This window comes from Acromyrmex echinatior, chromosome 3 (assembly GCF_024713525.1).
Source record: "Acromyrmex echinatior isolate Ae372 chromosome 3, ASM2471352v2, whole genome shotgun sequence".
Classification (NCBI taxonomy): Eukaryota; Metazoa; Arthropoda; class Insecta; order Hymenoptera; family Formicidae; genus Acromyrmex; species Acromyrmex echinatior.
This window is the reverse complement of record NC_141854.1, coordinates 17,744,863-17,768,144: the sequence shown is the minus strand read 5'-3', so window position 1 is coordinate 17,768,144 and position 23,282 is coordinate 17,744,863. Positions and strand designations below refer to the sequence as shown.

Here is a 23,282-nt window from a genome sequence, read left to right as displayed (position 1 = left end):
ATTAGAAGTTGATTCTTCATACGAAATTCTTCATACCAAACAAAATTAGAATGAAATAAAAAAATAGAATGAAATTAAAAATAGTTAAAATACCGTTTTTAAAATTTAATATAAATGAAAGGGTTAGATAATTCAAGAATTTAACAAAAATATAAAAATCAATTCAAAAATATAAAAATCACCGGTATTAACTTATATCCAAGATTATCGTGATCAACCATTAAGCACATAGATAAATTGAAGAATAACAAAACGACATTGTTTCATTATTGATTATGCGGCCGTTCGATATCCTTGTTCTCTACTCAGCTACATCTTTCAAGATTGGTTCTATCAAAGGATCGATGAGTTGGAACGAAGGAAATTGGCTGATATTTCAATCTATAAGTTTCTACTGCTATATTAGCTCTTCAATACAATCTACATTTGTTCTAATAAGAACTATCTTAAGTCCGATTGAAAATAAAATTTGAAAACTTATCTGCTTGATTCTTCAAATATCTTCAACAGATTTATACAGTCGTGCACCAAAAATTTTCAAAATTATATATAATATTCTCAAAAATATGTGTAATACTATATCTTTATCGACAGAACAACTGAAAATAGTAATATTAATGTGATACATTTGATAGCCATTAAACGCAAATAATATCTACTAATAAATATCATAAATGTTATAAAATACAATATATACACATATTAATATTCTCAAATATCATGAAAAATTATTAAAAAATAAAATGAAAATTTATTTTATAATAAAATCCAAATTAATATATTATCTATATTTCACCTAAAAATAAATAATTTTTTAATTTTTAAAAGTTAATATTGTATTGCTATATAAATATCAATATATCTATTCAATAAGAAGTTATATATTATGATCTTATTTTCATCAATAAATATATACTTCATAAATTTTTAATTAAAGAGGAGATTTAAAAAGACTCGTTATCTTTCGAGGTCATTATTAATAAGTCTTCATCTCTGAAATTCCGCTCGCGTTCTCCACCAAGGAGAACGCCGTTTTCTCATCTCTACTATACAAACATCGCTGACCCTTCTCAATCTTCCGAAAACAACGTTGACCCTCAGTCGAGCACAATGAAACACCCTCACGTACGGTATGCTCTTATATTTTCCTGCGTTTCGGCGCCCGAGGCCAGCCTGATTAAAGTATCTAGGAATCCAAGATAATAATTCTGTTTCAACTTCAAAGTATTTTTAAGTATTCAGGAAATCATTTATAGAAAAATTTTCTTAAAGAAACACTCACAACATTAATTGTACCAAACATATTGCAAACAACTATATTGCAAACGGAAGGGTTAGAACTACAAATCTAGATTTCCAAAGATCAATAAACCAGGAATGTAATATATCGAGGATGTGCAACAATACTATGACGTGACATTCAGATGATCCATAATTAGTAAATTTTATAATTCATATGAAAATTTTCAAGGAATTCATAATGCTTAAAGCATAATTAGAATTATTTCATTGCTCGTCAAAGTGAACTGAGATTTCGGCAAACTAATGAAAAATATACAGTTTTAAATTCATGGTTTTTTTATTATCCTGTATTTAAAATGTATTAAAATTAGTAATTGTTGAAACTTTTCAAATTATATATTGATAGATTCCGAATAGTACTAATAGAATCTGTAATTAAAAATGGGAATATTTATCTTTTTCTCTTTAGAAGGAAAGTATTACAACCGTAATTCTGTTTAAAAATAATTATAGAATATAGATCTCTGTTAGTATTAACGAGAAATATCGTTGGAATCATGATAAATTATCAGCACACATTCTACAAGTATCACACTGTCTTTTATATAAGGTACAAGTAATGAACAACAATGCTTCTAATACTTAAAATAAGTAATTAGTTACTGTCTTTCAGTATTAGTTGGTATTTCTGTAAGAAATTTATATATATATATATATATTAGGTGTTGGAATTAATTCGTAGCGTTTTTAAATGAAAGAATGTTATTTATTTCACATGAGCATTAAAAAATACATTAATGAAAGTACTTCCCATCACTTGTAAAACGCTACGAATTAATTCCAACACCTAATATAATAAATGTGTCCTTAATGTTTAGCGAAATCATTACATTTAAAATTCTTTCAAAATAAATAGTCAAAATAATATCGGAACTATTATGTTTCTTGTATGAATTATACTTGAAATTCGAGAGGACTATCGTGTGTCGTGTCTTAAAATAGTCTGATAGAATAAGATGGCCATTGACGTTAGCTTAAAATGGGGCAAACTGCAGATCCTTTCAATTCCTTCTCAATAACATGGAATGTGCAGTCATCAACAGCCTCTTGTGCTATCTCAAATATCCTAAGAATGTCGACAGCATGATACCTCTGTATTACATCTAACGCGAAACTAGCACGAGAAATGAAATACTATGTGAAACCATTTCTCCTTCTAATATTTTCCTTATTTTTATTAAAAATTTTATATTTGAGGAGATACTAAATAATTATGCATCTTTTTAAATATTAAAAAATGCAAAAAAAATTATATATAGATTAATAACTCTTATCAGAAGCGATACATTTTTATTGTATACGTATTCTCTGTATTTCTTCTTCCCATCTTTTAATATTTATCTGTTAACATCTGCTATCATGAAATTATTTTGCCTTGCCATTCATAATTCCATTCTAATCTTTTTAATAATAATAATAATAATAATAATAATAAAAAAGATTATTCCAGATCATCATAGATATTGTCACTCATTCTCTCTTCTTCTCTTATTTCTTCTCTCTTCCTCCTTTGCTTTCTCAGAATAATAAAAGCTCGCGAATATTGCTGAGTTCTGCAATTTCGCGAACCAGCACTCGTCGTCTGCTTTAATGTTAACGGAAAAAACTTTGTGTCATCGCATATCCATAGACACATTTTACGACAGTCTGATCCATGCTATATTTTCACAGATTTTCCTCTTGATTCTTTATGCAGGTTATTCTTTTTATAACTATATATATATGTCGCGACATTTGAATGCGTCATAAAATTGATAGTTAAAGAAAGATCATTTTTTCCTCTAAAAGCCTCTAAATATTTCATTTTAACATGAATCAGCTTCTTTTTTCAGATTTGATAATTTCTATTTTAAGATTGTAATTAAAAACACATTTAGTAGTCTTGAAGCGTCGTGTATATTTATATAAATCTATTAATTACTCTCTCTCTCTCTCTCTCTCTCTCTCTCTCTCTCTCTCTATATATATATATATATATATATATATATATTAAACGATTATATTATTGATAAAATATAATAATAATCAAATAATTTAGTCTATTAAATAATAAACGCAGAACTTCAATACATATTGCAGGTTTTTCTAAATATACACTATGACCTAAAATTATATTAAATGCATTTTTTATCACAATCTAAAAATAAAAGTTAAATCTGATGTATACATATGTATGTGTGTGTATGTATATAAACAACTCTTTTTAAAAAAATTTTTTTCTATCACAGATAGGAAGCTAAAATTTTTCAAAAAATCAATTTTCTCATTTTCTATTCAAGCATTGAACATTGTATTGCTTATACCAATCCCGAAATAAAATGGGTTACGCATGTAGAATTGAAAAGAGTTTTGCGGCTTTCCAGGCGAATTACTTCTCAAGATTTTTACGCCCTTTGCACGCCATGGAATGGATACATAAGCGAGGATCATTGCTATGAATATGTCCGTGCGTTGGAATGTAAGTAAGCGAAAAGCTCTGCTCGATCCGCTTTGCAATATGTTGATAAAGTTCGAAAACTCGTACTGCTTGTACTGAGAACTTTTTCGCAAACAATCTAGAGCAACACTCTAACGACCGATTGTTTTACTAGCAATTAGCGACATATATAGATAAGCTTAGAAGTCCATAAAATCACACTTGTTACGAACTGCAGAATTTCGAAGTAGTAAATTTTGTATGTTTTCCTGACCTAAACCACTACTTCATACATTCGTGTGTAAACCGGCAAAGTTTAGAAAAAGAAGCACAAAGTAAAGCAATGTAAAATCAATAAAACTAAATGTATAAACAAATATTAAAACAAATATTATCACGCTAATAATCGTTTTTTTACTATATCCGTTTTATAAATGAAACGGATTTTAGCCATAATTTTTCTTTACTCTTCCTTAATTAATACCTCTAATAATTAGAATACTCCATAAAAAGTCCACACAGAAAAATACGACCAAGGAAAATACCGTCCATTACACGCGTAAGACCTTTCAGCTTTTTGTCCGCTTTCTTTCTTTCCATTCGACCCCTTTTTTTCTTTCTAACAAGACGTTTGAGAGTGAATAGTGAGGTCAATGACGTAATTACGAGATTGAAAAGGCTACAAGATCCCTCATCAACGGTGTTTCATGGTTCTTACATCTGATTTGTAGTATCCGTAATGACTGTCAGATCTAAAAATATAAACATATAAATTCGAGATACATACTTTAATTAATATTTAATTTAAAAGTAGATAGAAATAACCAAGAAAATTTTTGCATCAAGATGTGAAAGATTTTAACAATGTCTATGTATGAAATCAGACATTCTTTGTGTAATCATTCAGTCAAACAACTGTTCAATATAAAAATTTTTCGCACGGAAACTTATTGAAAAATGGTCGCAACAGAGGAATTATTCGACCGGAAGGTCTACGGAACTCGATTCCATGGGCGATGATCTTCTTAACTGGCCGTTTCACAACGTGAGAAAGTCGCAGAATTGGCTACCGGCCAGAGAGATAGCCGCGGAAATACGATTGGACGATCATGCCGAGTTCTTGGACGAGTCGCTCGAAAATGCACATTTCCCTCTTTTCTTTCGACGCTATTGGACGTATAGGAGTGTCCGTCGTCACGAAATTGAGAAGGGTCGACGTAAAGGAGGCTCTTGGAAAAACTATAGAGAAATAGACGAGAAGAGGAAATCTTGCTTACAAAAGGAACGATAGTCCTTTTGCAAGAATATCCTTCGCGCAGCAACTGTGTTACTTTAAACGCAGCTGTGCGAAAAGTAAGTAGAGGAACCATACATAAAACGCGAGCTGTTATATCGTCCAGATGATCATAAAGCCGTGAAATTTCATTTATGATAATTTCTACAGAAACTAGAAACTAATCGTGTATCGATAATGAGTCAACAAAATTTTATATTAGAAAGGTTGATATAAAGCAGAATGGGAAATAATATGTTACTTGCAGTAACGTTATCGTTACAGTTACTTTTTTGGTAACGATCGATACTTTTTTGTCTGTAATGGTTAGAACGGTAACATCGTTACATTTGAGCAGTAACGGTAACGATTTCGTCATTACTTTTATTATTATTTTAATCCTTTACTATCTTTTTCCTTCCCTTATTCTATTCAATTAGATTCAATAGAATACAATATATTTTTGTATTGGAAATTTTATTTAAATGGAAATTTAAATATTGAAAAATTTTATATTAAAAAAACTTATTATATACTTATTATATAAAACTTATTATATATAACGACTCGTTTCTAGTTTTAAGTTATTTTAATATTAATTGTTACAATTAATATTGATTATTGAATATAATATTTTTTAATCTAATATCTTACTTTAACATTACAAAAATGTAACAAAAATAAAGAATCGTTATGATACAAAGTAGGTATAGAATAATATGCGTATAAAAATGTGAGAGAGGTATCAGAACGTCTTATTAGATAGATAGATTAAAGATTAAAGATATGACATATTTTTCTTCTGATATGATTAGAGTAAAATTGAATTTTGGGATGATACAACATCATTAGATAGATAATGTGCACTCAACATGTAAAGCGAGAATCGATCTGAGCTAATCGATGGCCACGTTTCGTCGTGTAACTGCAGTTACTTACGGGAGTACTAATTTCCCAGATTAATTCGGACGACCATCCACGGGAGATTAATCGTGACAGAAACTCACAAGCCATTCTCCATAGAGCGGAAACGAGCAGATTGAGCCGCGTGGTCCGATCGAGCTAAATCATGCACCGGGCAGCAGACCGGCAGGGATTGTTGCGATAAAATACGTTAGTAAGATCGTTACACCAATCAAGTTTATTATACCATGCGGTATCATGATACGTCACGTCGCAATAATAACGGACCGCAAGCAAAATTCCGCACACGACAACATAATTCCCACGAAATTACAAGCTGCGAGAGCTTTCAGTGTTTTTGCACGAGTAAATCGTGATAACGATTGTATCTATACATATTGCCTTTGAACAATCCAACCGCATATTCCTTTAAATCCTACATGAATAATCATGTCTATATAAAAAGGCAAAACCGATAATTTCTACATGTAAATGAGAAATAACAGAGATACTTATAATATATTCTTGCTGATATAGAGACGTTACGATTATGTTCATGTAACACCTAATTATGTAATTATTAATCAAGTTATGCGACAATGTTAACAACAACAACATACATAATATTAATAATAATGTTGATACGATTTTAACTATAGTATAATTCGAAAGATATATAGATTATTATTATAGTTAAAATAATTTTCATGGAAAGAATAATAAAAAAGAGAACTGAGAACCCTTTAATAATAACAAAAGCAAGTTCCTAAATTATTACACGTGTGATTCTAAAAATTAATTACAATTAAATTTCAATGCCTTGCAGGCCATGCGGCTTTGCTAATATAAGTAAATAAGCGATTTCCGCGATTTTTAACGTTGATGTAAACGAGAAAAGTTTCATCGATGGTCATGGCGTTACAATGTTTCATAAAGCTTATTTTAAAAAAAGTTCGTGCACACGTCACATGCATAGCTGCATATGTTATGTATCGCGTCTCTAATACAATGTAACTGTAACAATATTATCGTAATATTATCACGTTTTATGCTTTAACACTTTCGTTCCAATACAAGTCTTGTGTTTTTGACATTCAAGAAAAAAAATTATTAAATTGATATTTCATATTAAATTCACTTTTTGTATTTACTATCTTATTATTTTGTCTTATCGCTTAATTTTTCCACACTAGGATCATACATATTTCGAATATATGACAAAGTGTTTTATAGGATACATAAATTATTTATAAATTAAACTTCGGAAAGACAGAGATTTGATATTTATGTTTTTATAAAAAAATTCCAGCTCTTCAAGATGTAATTTAATTTATTTTATATTATTTGACATATTTACGAATCAAGATGACCGCTATTTTAATACTGTTGTTTTGTTCGAGTTTACTGTACTGCATTGCTCACGTCAATATAACCCGACATGTTATTTTATATTTTACATTTACGATATAAAAATAAAATGGACTGTTATAAACGTTAATTATTGAAAATTCAGAAGTAAATAACAAAAAATATAAATGAAAAGTACATTTATCAAAAAATTAAATAAGAAAAATATTTTTTACGATTTGATCTGAACGAAAATAACTTGAGTATAACATACAAATGTGTTTTTTATATTTATTTCTTACAAATGTTAAAATATTGAATTAAAATAAGATATAAACTTACAGCAATTTCTACACTGATTATGAGAGAAAAATTGTTTGTGACTATAATATATGGTATAATTATATGATACAAAAAATTATATTACTAACATTACAGCATTAATAACTATAAAAATGGAGCTCTTAACCATATTTATATTTAACATTTTTCTATGCAATTAGTCATAAATACCAAACACTTTTTTCTCAGTGTAAGTGACTTACAGTATATTGTACAACAGACTATACAATAAAATAATCAACATTTAGTAAAATTATAATCCATAACTATATGTATGTTCCATAATATAATAATATAATTAAATAATATGTATAATAATATAAATAAATAAAAAGGACCAATGTATGAAAATTGCTTTTTTTTTACAATATTTGGTAATGTTTTTAAAAATAATTCGTTGCCAAACATTGGTCTATGTACAGCATAATAAATTCTTGGTCAACCCAATAATGTTTTTTTATTATTAAACATTATTAAGCTTTAGTAATTGACATTATTAAAATACTAATTTCTTTCCATCGGATTATACTGACTCAAACATTATGCATATAATAATTAAAAATTTAAAAAAAAACAAACAAATTAAAACTTTTCACTGTTAATCAAATTAATGTTCATAAGCTGTAAAACAAAGTCATAAAAAAAAGAAATGCGCAATTACCATATAAAAATGTAATAGGGATATAAAAATTATTTTAGGTTAAATAGATTCGGACATTCGCAAAGTTAAGGAACAGTTTTAAATGACAAAATCTTTATTTGTGTGTTATTTATTCTACTTTCTTTCGAGATAACGGATTTTTCTAATTTTTATAAACAGATTATAAAATGAGGAATATAGAAGTGCCAATGAAAGTAGAAACATGAACAGATTTTAAATTAGAAAATGCAGTGACACACATCCGTATACTTCCTCTGATTTTGCCCGATGTGCAACTAGCAAAACAGGTTGTACTGAAACGTGATTAAAATTGTAACTCTCTGAGATCCAAAATGAGGTCTAGAAAAAGAGAGGGAACATCATTTTCTTGTATAAAAGAAGTAAAAGTTTAAAATTTTTAATTCACTAATTATATAAATAGAGAGAGAAAAATATTATATAAGTATTTATCTCTCTATATTCTACCTTTTTACGTTTGTTAATAAAAATTTATTTGAGTTTGTGAGTGCTTGTTCTCGACAGTTTAACAATATTTTCTTTTAATTATAAAAGTTCTATTAAATAAAAATCGACTCAAAAAAACTGTTCAACATAAATAAATAAAAAATGCCATATTTATGATCTAAGTGTCTATAATAATATGTTATGTGCAAAATTTTTACAATTTCCAATTCATACAAACTGTGCGCCGATTATTTGTCGATCTTGGAACACAGTCCTATAACGAATTTGGTTGGACGCACTAATGCGCATTAAAGTCGTACGCTGATTTAACTTGCATAAAAATAAAAATGCAAATATTTCGAATTATAAAATACAGATTTTACTTAACAACCCAACAAAATATATTGAGGACTTCATGGTTTAATCCATTTTTATATTTATATTAATCACACATTTTTACATCAATTTGTGTACATTTTATAAACGATGATTTTAATGCGCTTCAGTGTGTATTGAGTGTATTCGATCGAGTTCGCTATTAAACTGAAGCCGAAGTACGTAACATCACAAATTAAATTGACAAGCAATTTAATATTATATTTATGCTAATAAACGTGACTTCAGTTGAATTGGTAAGATGCCCATACAGAATTCGAGAAATCCTAAGTTCCAGTCCTGATTAAGGTGATATCAATAAAAAATATTATTAAATTGCTTATTAATTTAATTTGTGATATTATGTATTCTGATTTCATTTTAAAACTGTATTTTAGGATTGATGAATAATCAGCGTACAGTTTGTCTGAACAGGAAATTGTAAAAATTCACATTATTATTAAACATGTATATACGATCTGTCTTGGCCTTCCTCACTCATTTATGTTGCATAGAAGTTCTATTATAGTACTGCAGATCTTTTAACTATAAAAATAATAATATAAAAATATAAAAAAATATCTCGCATCGATAAATTAGGCACAAACGTGGCTCGTTAAGAATTTTATGAAATTTCTTAGTATACGAAGAAATTTACGACGTAAAGTATGATCGTGTCATATATGATGCAATCCATTTTACTTTCCAACATACATCAAAACAAATGTTATAACAAATGTTATGTTGATAATGAAAGGGTTGATTGATTATACATTATAATTAAATAATTAGATGTCTTAGATGTCTCTCGCTATATATTATTTTCGCATTATTTTTAATAATTAAACTAACGGAATAATAATTAATTAAACTGAAAGATTTTTATCGTTTATATTTTAAAAATATTTTTATAGATCATATACGGACACATATATGTATTGTATATATAAAATATATATTTATTTGATACAAAATTATGTGATTGAAGTTTAGAAAAAAAAATTAATTTAACTATCATTTCTTTATTGGACATATAAAGAAATAATAGAAATAATAGAAATAAAGAACTAACACAAAGAAATAACAGTTAATCTTACAATAAGTAATATTTGCTTATTGTAAGATTAACTGTTATTTCTTAATCGTAAGTAAATAAATATTATTGAGAAAAATGCGAAATAAATGTCTCTTATAACTGTAGTTATTATTTCATTTTTATTAATATTTTCAAGTCATTCTTCAAATATTATTCTTCTCTCTTCTTTTATTTATATTTATGTATCTTTTATTTATGTATATTACTCATTCCATTATATTTTTAACATAAATAAGTTTATAAAACAATTAATGATTTACCTCAATGAATTTAGATTTAATTATTATTGTGTATTAATTATAATTTGCTACGTTATACCAAACTGTTTATTCATGTACGCACGATATTAATTTTTTTTTAAAGAGAAAGAAAAAAGAATAAAAGAAATAGATTATACGTACAAAATATTGTTTATCTTAACAGAAATATCGTATATAAAATTAACTTTTTCATTTTGTCCAAGACGTAGCTTAATAACCATTAGCCAGTTTTCCATTTATATAACGGATCGTTAAACTGCGTCTACGGAGAATTATAAACGAGCTCATTCCATTAAAGTTATACATAAAAACAATATCTTCTTGTAACATTATTTCTTGTTAATATGCCTTAAGGAAAAAACAACCAAAAAGTCTTTTGTTTCTATACAATCCAAAGCAAAAACACGTAAATGCAACAAATCTCAGATTGATGCTTACGATATTCCTTAGGTCGCAGTCCGATTCGCGCTCACAACGCTTAAAAATCATTTCATTCTTGTTGTTTGTCAAATGTTAAACGAAGACAAACGATGTTCATGAGCGTTGTCAGCATCGGACCACGGCCATATTCTCATCCGATTTCATATTTATGTAGTTACAAGAGTAAGTTTATTTACACTATAATTTGCATAATGTATAATCTTCAGAATACATTACACATAAAAAGATTACACTGCAGTGTGTTGCAGTGGAAATATTTTATATAATTAATACATTTGGCATTATAAGTTGGCGAGTCTCAGAGCTGACATTTAAAAGTTAATCTAAAATTTTAATTTTACACTGAATTTTTTCATTTTATAATTTCAAGAATTTTGATTATCTTATAGAAAAGTCGTTTGTTAAGAGAAGCTCTCCCAAGTTTACTACACATAGAGTCAGTTTCACTCTACTACCATAAACCCTTTTCTGGGAAAATCCTGTGTATTATAATTTCGTTACTGAGGGTGGTCGAAATATCGAAAGAAACATTGCGCGGCGTAGTGCTTAAAGCTTTTTCGTGGCCAAAAGTTATGGCAGTGTATGTAGCGAAAGAGCGGAAGCTGTTCTTTCGAAGGAAGTACGTGAGACCAATGCGAATATTGGTCTCCTCGCAGTCGGTGCTGATTTCTTCTTTAAGAAATCCTTCCTTATCTCAAGACCGCAGGTAATACGATACAGAATGCGCGGGTTCCACGAGTGTTACAGGATTACAGTAGATTGCGTGTTCAAGTCTGTGAGTCTAACGCTCGAGTGCTGCTGTCGTTACATCTTGTAACTTAACCGAGGCAAGATTAAAACGCTCAACCGGCTTTATCCAGGAGAACTACGGAAACGTTCAAATATTATGACAATTCACCTATATATCTATAAAAATTTTTCTTCAAAGTTACAGATTTTTTAACTAATATAGATGTAAATATGGATATAAATATAGATTCAATAATTATAAATTTTTTTCAGTAATCTGATATTTTTGGAAAGTATATATGTAGTTTCCAAAAAATTCTAATGATTACTATCAACATATACAATAAGACCAAAAATAATAAAGTTTCGATAATTTTTGGTTTCAAAATTATAACTATTATAAATAGCAGTGATTTTGTGAAGGATTTGTCAAAACAGTATAAAACGATTTAAAGAAAGATTTTAAATTCCTAGTTAAAATATTATTTTATTTAATAAAAACTTGTTGATACTCTTTTTATAAAAAAAATATTAAAATCTCCCGTTAAAATCTCTGTTGTTAAAATGAAAATATTTCAATGTAACGTAATATGATAACAAATTTCTTTATAACAATGATTGAAATCTCTTATTTACAATTTTTATAATACGTAGCTTAGTTCATTAATTTTATTTGTCACGGCCCTTTCACATTTTGTTCGTATTCCATTGTACTCCACAATATTTACCGTCAAATTATTAAATATAGTTAATAATAACACTTCAATGAGTTTGTCATATCTTTAATGGGAAGCATTTTATAGATATCATTCCAATATATTGTGTGAGATGAAGTGTATTACATAGATACGTTAAATATGTTACAACATATATTGTGGTGGTTTTGACAGTATGTTCCGTTAAAGTTACTTCCTGTCGAAACTCTATAAGCTAGTCCTTTGAGTCGCTTCGTAGTTAAAGGTAAAGTTCTATCAGAATATTCATGAAATGCGTAAATCAATGAATACAATCAGTGCATTAAAATTAGAGATTGTATTATTTATTATAATTATCAGACTTTAATCATGACATAAGTGATTTTATACGTCAGTTTTACTTTATGTAAAATGTATGTAAAAGGTATGTAAATTATACCACTAATCAATATTTTATCACAATATTATAATAGGATATTTTACTTTCGTTTTAGGCTTCGTATAAATATGCATTTAATAGATTCTGTAGGAACACAGATAAACAATAATATAATTTATGTATTATAATATAATATAGTTAATTATAATAATTTTGTGTAAATATAATTTATGTAATATAATATAATAGTTATAATTATACTACATGTAGAAGAAATATGAGCCTAATGTGCTTCAAACAATTTGGACCAAAACATATGGATCAATTTAACAAAAACCCACTATTAAATGAAAATACGTAAAAACAAAGTAAGACGGAAATTAAATAACTTCTCCATTCTCATTGATTAACTTCGCAACATTATTATATGTATTTTATGATACATAATGCTGTATTACTTTTCTACAATATATTGTAATTAAAACAATCTTCTTTCGTATCAATATTAATTAATAGATATTAAATTGATGTAACTTTTACTATTCATATTTTTTCTATTATTCTTCAAACAATTTTAATCATTAAAATCTTGGAAAATGTCACGATTCTTATCCTTAATTTTTATTTTAACTACATAATTAAGTAAAAGTTATTATACAATATTATATCAATATTCTAATATACAGAAAAGTTTTAAATTTTGATATAGGTGTGTAAAAAATATAAAAACAAAACAAAAATAAAATCTGCATAAATTCGCAAAAATTTTGTTAATATTAATTAACAAAATTTTTGCGAATTTATGCAGATTTTATTTTTGTCTTTGTTTATACTTTATTTTATTTACTTCATTTTATACTTGTTATACATATAATAAAAATATACATATAGTATAATAAACATGTGTTAAGAGAAAAACATACTTCTAAGAAATATGTATTCTTACAATAAACGTAATACAATTTATATAAGATTAAAGATATATAATGATGACGTTATATATAACACTTCAAATTTTGAAGCAGATAATTAGTCATATGCAATATTAGATTTACTTTATTTTCATCATCGTTCGTAATCATCACTTAATAGCTTCATATCACGCAACCAACGAATAATTAATATCGCTCGTAATGTTCATTAATCATTGTCATCCCTAATACATAAAAGCGCAGAAAGAACATTTGAAGCATTATCTCATTATCTCTTAAGAATATTTTCCTTTTAACATAATTGCAAAACAATATCTAATATAAAAAAAATTAGCAAATACAAAATTAGCATTCTGGAATTGTTGTAAACTAAGAACTTTATACAAATCATTAAAAAAAATATTTTTTAAATACAAATATAATATAAAATATTATAACGCCAATCAATTCTGATTTAAAATAAAAAAATTATCAATTTTTATAATGTAAATATAAAATTAACCATATTTTTTCGGTTCTCTCTTTTTACATTTAACCGGAAAAATTCTTTCTCAATTATATTTTTAGAAACTTTAGAATTTATTGAAAATGATTCTAAATGTTTATCAATTAATTCGAAATTCTAAAAATAGAATTCTATTACATATATAGAGATATATTAATATGACATTTAAGAATAAAGCAATTAAATGTTATTTTTCAATGAAAATTTTAAAAAGTAAAATATACAACAACGAAATATCGATCCGACTATTGAATAATGATAGGATAGAACCAGATAAATTTTGTAACAGAAGAGAAAGCAACGAGGATAAAAATGAAAGAGGAAAATAAACTAAATAAATTCGGAATCGTAAAAATATTTTTTAAATATATCCTTTAGCGAAGATGGACAACGAGAAAGATTCGTGACATTTTCCTGGATTTTTGCCGCTCGAGAAAATCAGCAGAGTGTAAGCGAGCGTCGAAGAGAGAGAACAAGAAAAAAAAATACTAAAAAATGCTCATTAACGGCGACGAAAGTATCGGCGGTTTACCACAGTCGTGCTAATCTTGCGATAATCACGTTTCGCGTAATTAGCAGCTGGTTCTCATTCGTTTTTACCCGACCATGAGCTGGTTAATGAGTCACAGACCATCGTATGCACGGCTATATACAATATTTTTACGAGTTAAGTATCATTCTATCATATCTCTGAAATTAAATTCTTAAATTTCATACATCTGATTTTTTTCAATATTACAATTAATTTTACAATTAATTTAGTTTACCTTTCAGAAAAAAAATCCCTGTTTATTGAAAAATAAATCAACAAAAAGCGTTAATTTAAATGCGATTAATTTTATCAATAAAAGAAGAGATAGATAAAGATTTAATCTTACTCGATAATTAAATTATCAAGCATTTCTATACTATTATGTATATTATAATGTAGAGTAACTTGGGGGGGAAGATGCCATGTTGGGTAAGATGCCATTTGTTAATATTTTCCATGTTTATCCTTAGACAGCATGACACTTGCTGTTCGTTTATTTTCAAAGATTGTGAATTTATCGAAGTAAATTGAAAAAGTACTGTTCTATTAACATTTTATACAAAATTTAGAATTCACATTAATCTTTTGTAGACTTTATTTCACAAATACGCAGTGAATTATATTGAAGTTTAGTATCAAGAGAATTTTTTAACCTCTTACATAATTTTTGATAGCACATGTTTTTGATATAGAAATTTCTGATATTTTTTCTAGTCGTGTTGGAGTAAAATGCCATTTGTTAATATTTTCGATTTATCCTTAGATAGCATTAGCGACGCGCTCGGTTTATTTATTTGTAAGCCAGCTACAATATGACACTCGATGTTCGTGTTTATTTTCAAAGATTATTAATTTTAAGAAAAAAAATAATTCTTTATTTTTGGAATAACTAATCTCTATTGTTGAGAAGAATAGTTGTTAATAAAAATTTTTATTCTTACAGATCATATATTGTGTTTTATTTAGTTGCGATATCAGGTTAGGTAAGATGCCACTTTGTAAGGTTTATATTTTTTTATTGTCACATGAAAGTCTTTAGATATATTTATGTAATTCAACCATAATAAATAAAACTAATTAAACTTTTTATTGGTTTTATATTCTTTTATGTATCAAAATAAGTTAAAAAAAATATCGCGATCCAAAGTTAATGGCATCTTCACCCGACTTACCCTATGTAAAAATGCAAAAGTGTTCAATAGAGTTTGGTAAATCAATAGAAACAGACAATTTCATGTAAATTTATGAAGCATGAAAATACAATTTTATTCTAAAACCGTCGTCGTGAAATCGTTAAAGTTGAAGAATGTGTCACGGACTGTCAAAGAGGTGATCTTAAAATGGGGTTAGTACACACGGACGGAATACTTTATCGAGGTAGCTTTAAAAGACTTTCGCAGTTTCTGCCAATCTCCATCAAGTATGTATAATAATAATGTCGGAAGAAAAATGCAAAGAGATTAATATGGTATCATCATCAATCAGCGATAAAATCGGTTGAAAAATGATGATTTTCATCGTTACAAATATTGTATAATTATTGTTTAATGCTAATAAAACATCAATTTAATGTTATCATGTACAAGATAAGGTAATGTGAATAAAACCAGAAAATGGCACATAATCGTAAATTTTTGAAAATTAATTTCGCAGCGTAATCCCAAATGTAATGTAACACACGTAACTCTGCCGTATAAAATAAATTTAAAAGATTTATAACATTTCGCAAAATGTAAGGAAACTTTTTCTATCTTCTTTTTTTAAAGATAATAAATCAAAAAAGACGATGAAACCAAGACGATGAGAGTTTTTCGGACTTAGACGCCTGTCGTGAAACGTGAAACTCGCAGAATTATTCTCTCCGATTGCGCATAAAAAAGGAAATCACTCACAAATTTTCGTCATCGTCCAATCGACGATGTCAAATCCATTCCATACTTTTTATTTTTTTCACCGATGCTCGGCCATCGAACACGGATAACAAACGCAGTACGATGTGACGCGCGCGCGTGATTTTTCGATGGAAAAAGGCGACTGGCGCGAAAAGCGTGTTACACGCGAGCAGCATTCGTCAAAGTTACACAAAAGAGCTCCCAAGTTATACAAGTTCGACAGTTCCAGGAACTTCGGGAACTTCGGGAATAGCGTTCCGCTATTTTTGCAGCACATCGCATGTTGCACCGAATAAATTCTCTTTCGCGCTTCCACTATGTACTTTAGATAGATCGCTTTAATGCTTTGAGCGCTGATCTTCATTTATCAGGAAAATTCTTGTAAAGAACTGTAATTAAAAGACCTTTTCAAATAAGCGATTATAAGTTTCTTGTCAAGCTATGAATGTTATAATAACGTCGAAATATACGTACAATAACATGATAAAGAATTTCTCGTTCTTGAGCAACAACGAAAAGAATTCAATACTCGCAAATAACTCTTAGATTTGGAGAATTGTAAGTAAAACTTTTCGAAAAGCATTGTGTTTACAAAATTATGGCTCTCCTCCGATTTTGGCGAATCGAAAATTCGCTTCTTACTGGTCAACAAAGCGGATTACTTATCCAAAGGAGATTTTCATCGAGAAGAGAGTCGATGGTTAGAACGCGAACGAGACGGGAAATAAAATGAATTCCGACGGTAACTGTAATCCAGGAAATGCGACCCGGAAAAGCACCAACCCTTTAAGCCTTGAATTGATCTTATCGCTAAAACTCATTTCTTACTAGTAGAAACAATGTAACAGTTCAGAAACGTGAAACTTTTCTCTAAGTGAACAATTTATAATGTATATGTTTTCTTGACAATAAAGTTGACTTTTTGAAAATTAAGTATTAATAATAAAGTTTTTGGTATTAAAAAACATGAATTGAAAATAATATTGTAGTAATACTTTTATCTAAATAAGATTAAATCTGTTTTCTATATTTCCTAGGAAAAAATTCGAATAAAAGAAAAGTATAATAAATTGGGCTAATGGAAATCGATGTAAATTACGCAAAACTTAACATGCTGATTCCCATTAACCCAATTCATTGTACGTTTGAATCATCAGGAATCTCTTTGCTAAACTTAGTATTAGAATTGAGAAAACGCAACAAATAATTTATAGAAAATATATAAAAGATAAATATCAATTAAATAATATCAAAGTTGTACTAATTAATAATAAAAAAAATCAAACCTAATTTAAATTAAAAATGTTGAATTATTTTCACAAAAACTCAACTTACTTTTTCTTATTTACAATAAATTTAAGATACTTTGTTCCGTATCAATCACACTTTACCTCGAGAAAAAAAAGACATAAATAATAAATGAGTAAAAAATGCTCTTTAGTTTCTTATTCGCAAAAATTTTTCTATTTTCTGCAATACAAAGAAAGCGACTTTCATTGATAAAAATGGAACGTGCTTTGCAAAGGCTATTTCTGTCGCGTACAAATTTCACGCGACCTTTTAGATAATATCCCACGACATCGTGCATAACGTTTAAGATCAATTCTGCACGAGTCAGCAAACAGATATTTCACGAATAAACATATAACTTTACATCATTAATTGACGTTGAACTCATTTTTGTGCTACAAGTACAATGCTTTCATACGGTAAATTCGATATTCGCGGACGCACGCGAATTGTAAACCAGGTCGGCTTTAGATCGCGTTACGCCACCCCTGGTATACATTCGTGAATACGATGCGGTACTTACTGTATCGCGTGGCGCATCTCGTTATCGTGCGCACACTTCCCCATTTTGCACTTACATCGCAACGGCGCTCGCAATGCCGGCGATGACGAATGCCTTCCCGTACGCGGCGTGCGCCGTACCTGTATTCTTGATGCAAATGCCGCTTTTCGCGCGGCGATGCCTAATGCATTTACCACGACGGTCGTAGATGCGCCGGGAAACGATCGCACCTGCAGTCTGCATCTTTCGTCGGAACATTAGTGCGATATACGCGGTGGCGCGAAATACGGTGCAATTTATAAACGGTACAATTGCAATATTCATTTATTCGAATAAAGAGTCTGGAATTAAATGTTTCCAGCAAATTGAATAAAGCATTTCAAATGTATGGTGAAACAAGAAGAAAAAGGTTCGTTAATCATTTATGACGGCGGTATTACGCACACGCTCGTTTGTTATAGGTCAAACAGAATTGTCCTAATTAATGGTGCGAAATTAAACGTATAATTATATTTTCTGTGCAATGATACTACTTCTCAACAAGTCTCATTACGTCTATTATTAAAATGGCCCTCGGTAGGAATTACAGTGGCAATGAAAACATGGAATGTCGATAAAATTCAATATAGGCCAATTACGAACTTGTCGCGCAACATATTACTCTTCGTTAATTGAATTATAAAAGTGCCATGCCCCGTATTTCGTCGAACCATCGTCGAACGATGACTTTCATGTAATTCGCAAGTTCGTTAAACACGACCGACACGTACATATAATTATGTAAGTGATGGTCGAATAAGAGATCAGAGAAACACAGCGGTAGTTATAAGTAGTCGAAAAAGATTTTTAAAAATCCCTGTTTATTATTCCAGGAATAATATAATAGTATGGAATTCTGCTCCACGTGTTATAATGCAAGAATAACTTTGGCGTTTTGACTTCACGAGGAAACGTAGTTATAACCGATAACGCAAAAATAACGGCTGCTATATTCCAATTTAAACTATCCAAAAGTACAATTTTAAGTTAGGGTATAAAAAAAGAAATTTTGATTATTATAATCTTGAGTTGTTGATCAAAATTTAGAATTTCTCACGCATTTCTGAAGACTTTAAACAACACAATATCTATACTTCAGTCGTTTTATAACAAATGGTGTCACAAAAAACTCGTATTGTTTTATGCATTTACTTTCGAGTCACATCGTGCATCATCGTGGCTAATGGTTGAGAACGCGGCATTGCTGCGTTCTCTATTCGACGGTCTGGCATAACGATTTTTCTTCTAACTTATGTGCACCAGTAACCTTGATATGACCTCCGTTCAAAAAGCAAAACGATAGTTTCTTATATAGATATTTTATAGTGATTCTGTGACTATTGCTCGCCGCAAGGCAATGCAAACGCAAGTTGTTGTAACATTAAATATGTACATTTTGAGTTTTTTATTAATAATTTTTTAAAATCTTGAAAATTAAATTATAATTACAATAAAAATAATAAATTATGATTGACATAATTTAGTCATACTTTAGCCATTTTTTTTACATTAATTATTTGCCTCATTCAAAAAAAATCTAATTTTGTACACTGAAAAAAGAATCTAGTAATAATTACTAAATGTTGAGAGAGTGAAATAATCAATCAAATATTTGGTTAATAAAATAAAAATGTTACTTTTGTAAATATTTAGTAAGTATTACCGAACAATAAACTGTTTAGTAATAATTACTAAATATTAAAAAAAATATAATTATTTTTTGTTATATTACTGAATATATTTGAGATTATTTCACTCAATATTTGGTAGCTGTTATCAAACTTTTTTTAGTATAATTATTTATATTCCAATAAAATATACTTAATTTTTTCAATTTTTTTTTTCAATTTCATTTTTCATTTTTTCCTTTCCTTACAAATATCCAATTGACTATCGAAAATTTATCGTTGCCTCTCGGATTTCGATTCCATTCATCGTCATGCTTGATAAACTTTTTATACGTCTTATTCCTTTACTTTGTCTACTTAAATGTGAAATTTCCTCAAGGATCTCGCCTGTTCATGCTATCGGTCTTGGTCACTCCTCGCCATCCATCTACTTCTTACCTTTGTTTTACTTTTATCTTGCAGAATATGTTAGGACCGATGAAACAGTATTTCTTAAGATATTACAGCGAGCAAAAGTCAGGTTTTATTATATTTTGCTATTTCTTATTTTTTTTTATAAACAAGAGATATATTATAGCTGCATATACGAGCTATTTATATAATATTATTAACAAGAATGTTGTGTATTTAATCTGGAATATTATTTTATAAATATATTAAAGAAAAAGTGTCATGCTAGATTTGCGAATTTAGCATGACATCATATTTACAGTTTTAATTTGTTAGTATAAAAAATATGTAACTCTTTTTATTTTGATAAAAAAAACTGTAGAACTACAAAAAAGTGTTACAGTTTCTTATAAAAATAAAAAAAGAGTTTCGCATTTGTTATACTAAAAAACCAAAATTGAAAAAGTATAGCCGGAACTCTGTTTAAAAATTATCGTAGAGCATAGAATTCTACTAGAACTAACGAGAAATGTCGCTGAAATTGCGATAAATTAACGATATGACATTTTTTTCGATAACAAGTGTCGTGGTGTCTTATTTTTTATTTAAGATCTATTAAAATTGGTAATTGTTGGAATTTTTTATTTTCAATTACACATATTAATACAATTCGAGCAGGTACTAAAGGGAGAGTAATCAATAATCGAGCAAGAGATGATTTTTTAAATAGTTTTTTGAAATTTTATTCTCACATACGATAAAATGATAAATTAAAAATAATTAAATCCGAAAAACGATTTAAAAAATTAATAATAAAAAATTGATTTAAAATCAACTATTTTATAAAAACGTAAAATTCTGAATTCGTTTCGTCAGAACCTTTTATAGAATGTAATATGCAATGTAAGTAGAATTTTTCAAAGTAAAGTATGTATACAGTATAATAATTTGACTATAAGCCAGGCTATTTCAAATGATATACTCGGTAAAAGGAGTAGACGGAAACTTAATTTTGTTGTATGTATATATCTTGAAACGTTCAAAATATTCATTAAATAAGAGCTTAATGAGATCTAAATGCAGATCCTTATTAAGATGAATACGACTATGTCAACGCGTTCTAAATGTGCAACGTACTGATAAATCAAGAGATAAAAATAAGAATAGCGCATTTATGATATAAATAAAATTTAAAAAGACTACTTTCGTGTCAGTTCTACGATGAAGATGTTATTATTCTCCTATCAACTGACTAGTGTGACGCGACAGACTTCGTTTTATTATAAACGTCACCGAGTTATTATAGTCGAAAGAGATTATATTGGCTATGTTGACCCGCGGTACGTCGAGTTTAATCTATCAGCAAGAAGATCGAGCACCTGAATACATTAACCCCTTAAAGTTTATCTTTCGTTTTCTATCGTGTACATAAAATGTGTACATAAAATGTGTATTGTATATGTTGATTGCGAAACTGTGTATGACGATTCCTATTTAATAAATAATAAAGATATTATGTGATTAAATATATTATTAATCATTCATATATTATTCCCGCATAAAAGAATATAAGACAATTAAAGTATTTTTTCATTACGTAAATGCAGCTTTGTAGATTGAAAAATTTTCTATCGATTATCTTATTCTAATTTTTAATTTCTTGTGAATCGCGATTAAGAATATTTAATTACAATTCGATGTAACCAAAACGATTTGAGTTCAAAATCGTTTCAGAATCGTTTGATTATGATTTCTCTTCTCTGCGAACTCACAGTATATTAAATATTGTCACATGGTTACTACTATGATATCGACAGTTTTCGATTTTATTGGAAGGCCGCAATTGCACGTGCTGAAAAAGCTCAGTATTTTATATCGCGCAATAGTTACCAGAAAAATCGTAAGAGACAGAGAGAGGCATAGAGAGAGAAAAAGAATAGGGACGAATGCAGATGCTCTGATGACACAACGAAACGTGATATCGCATATCGATTCCGAAATCCCTTGTGTTTCCTCTGGCGTAGTCTCGATTAATCCAACATCCAGACCAGTGGTTTCCGAGAAAGTTTTTTCAATATTCAAAACGAAAGTTACAGAAGCAATGATATGTTACACATCAAGAACATCAATGAAAGTTTCACAAGTTTATTGTTAAAGTGATTAATACGAACGGTTAAATCCAAGATGAACGGAACGTTCTCTTTCATTTCGTGATCGTTTGCTTTTTATTATCTCAAGGGAGAAGTTTTGAAAACCAGTAATACTGTATGTAATGTGCATAGTTCAAGGAAAAGAATGCTTGCAAGTTTATGATAGGATAATATTTAGTTACTTTTGAAAATGCTTAATATTCTACAGTATTAAAAAGTGCATAAAAATATTATACTTAGTTTGCAACTAAAAAATTGCTACGTAAAAAACCCCCTCAAAAACACCTCAATTCAAATCGCTGTACTCAAAATGACATGAATCGATAGGCTTTCGTTTACACATTCCAAAACAAGTCGATTTTTCGATTGCACACTTTTAATTAAATCTAATTTCACACTAGCTCTCTCAATCACGAACAAATTAGATTTAACTCTTCTCAATCAATAAATTCTCATTTGCACATTCGAAACAAGTCCATTTTTCACACGTTTACACACGTTTAATTAAAAAGTCATTAACAATTAAAGTTTCGAGGACAGTCGACCTAGGTAGATATATCTAAGATTCAAGTCACTATACTTTTATCCAAAATAATCATAATTTTAAATAAAAGTTTATTTATTAAGAAAATTTATTAACAAAATAAAGACAATAAATATCTCTGTCTCTCTTCTTTAAAGATTTCATTAGAGCGTAATTTAAAAAAATAAAATAAAATAAAAGGTTTCAATATAGCAATGAATTAATATTATCAAAAT

The 23,282-nt window shown here is 28.4% G+C and overlaps 1 long non-coding RNA gene across 1 annotated transcript; it reads left to right on the top strand.

Annotated features, from left to right (window-relative positions):
* The first annotated feature begins 3,407 nt into the window (after positions 1-3,407).
* On the top strand, positions 3,408-22,669 carry LOC147910291 (uncharacterized). Its single transcript, XR_015544394.1, has 2 exons — positions 3,408-19,096; positions 19,189-22,669. It is a non-coding gene; the product is annotated as an uncharacterized LOC147910291 (long non-coding RNA).
* The last annotated feature ends 613 nt before the right edge of the window (positions 22,670-23,282 follow it).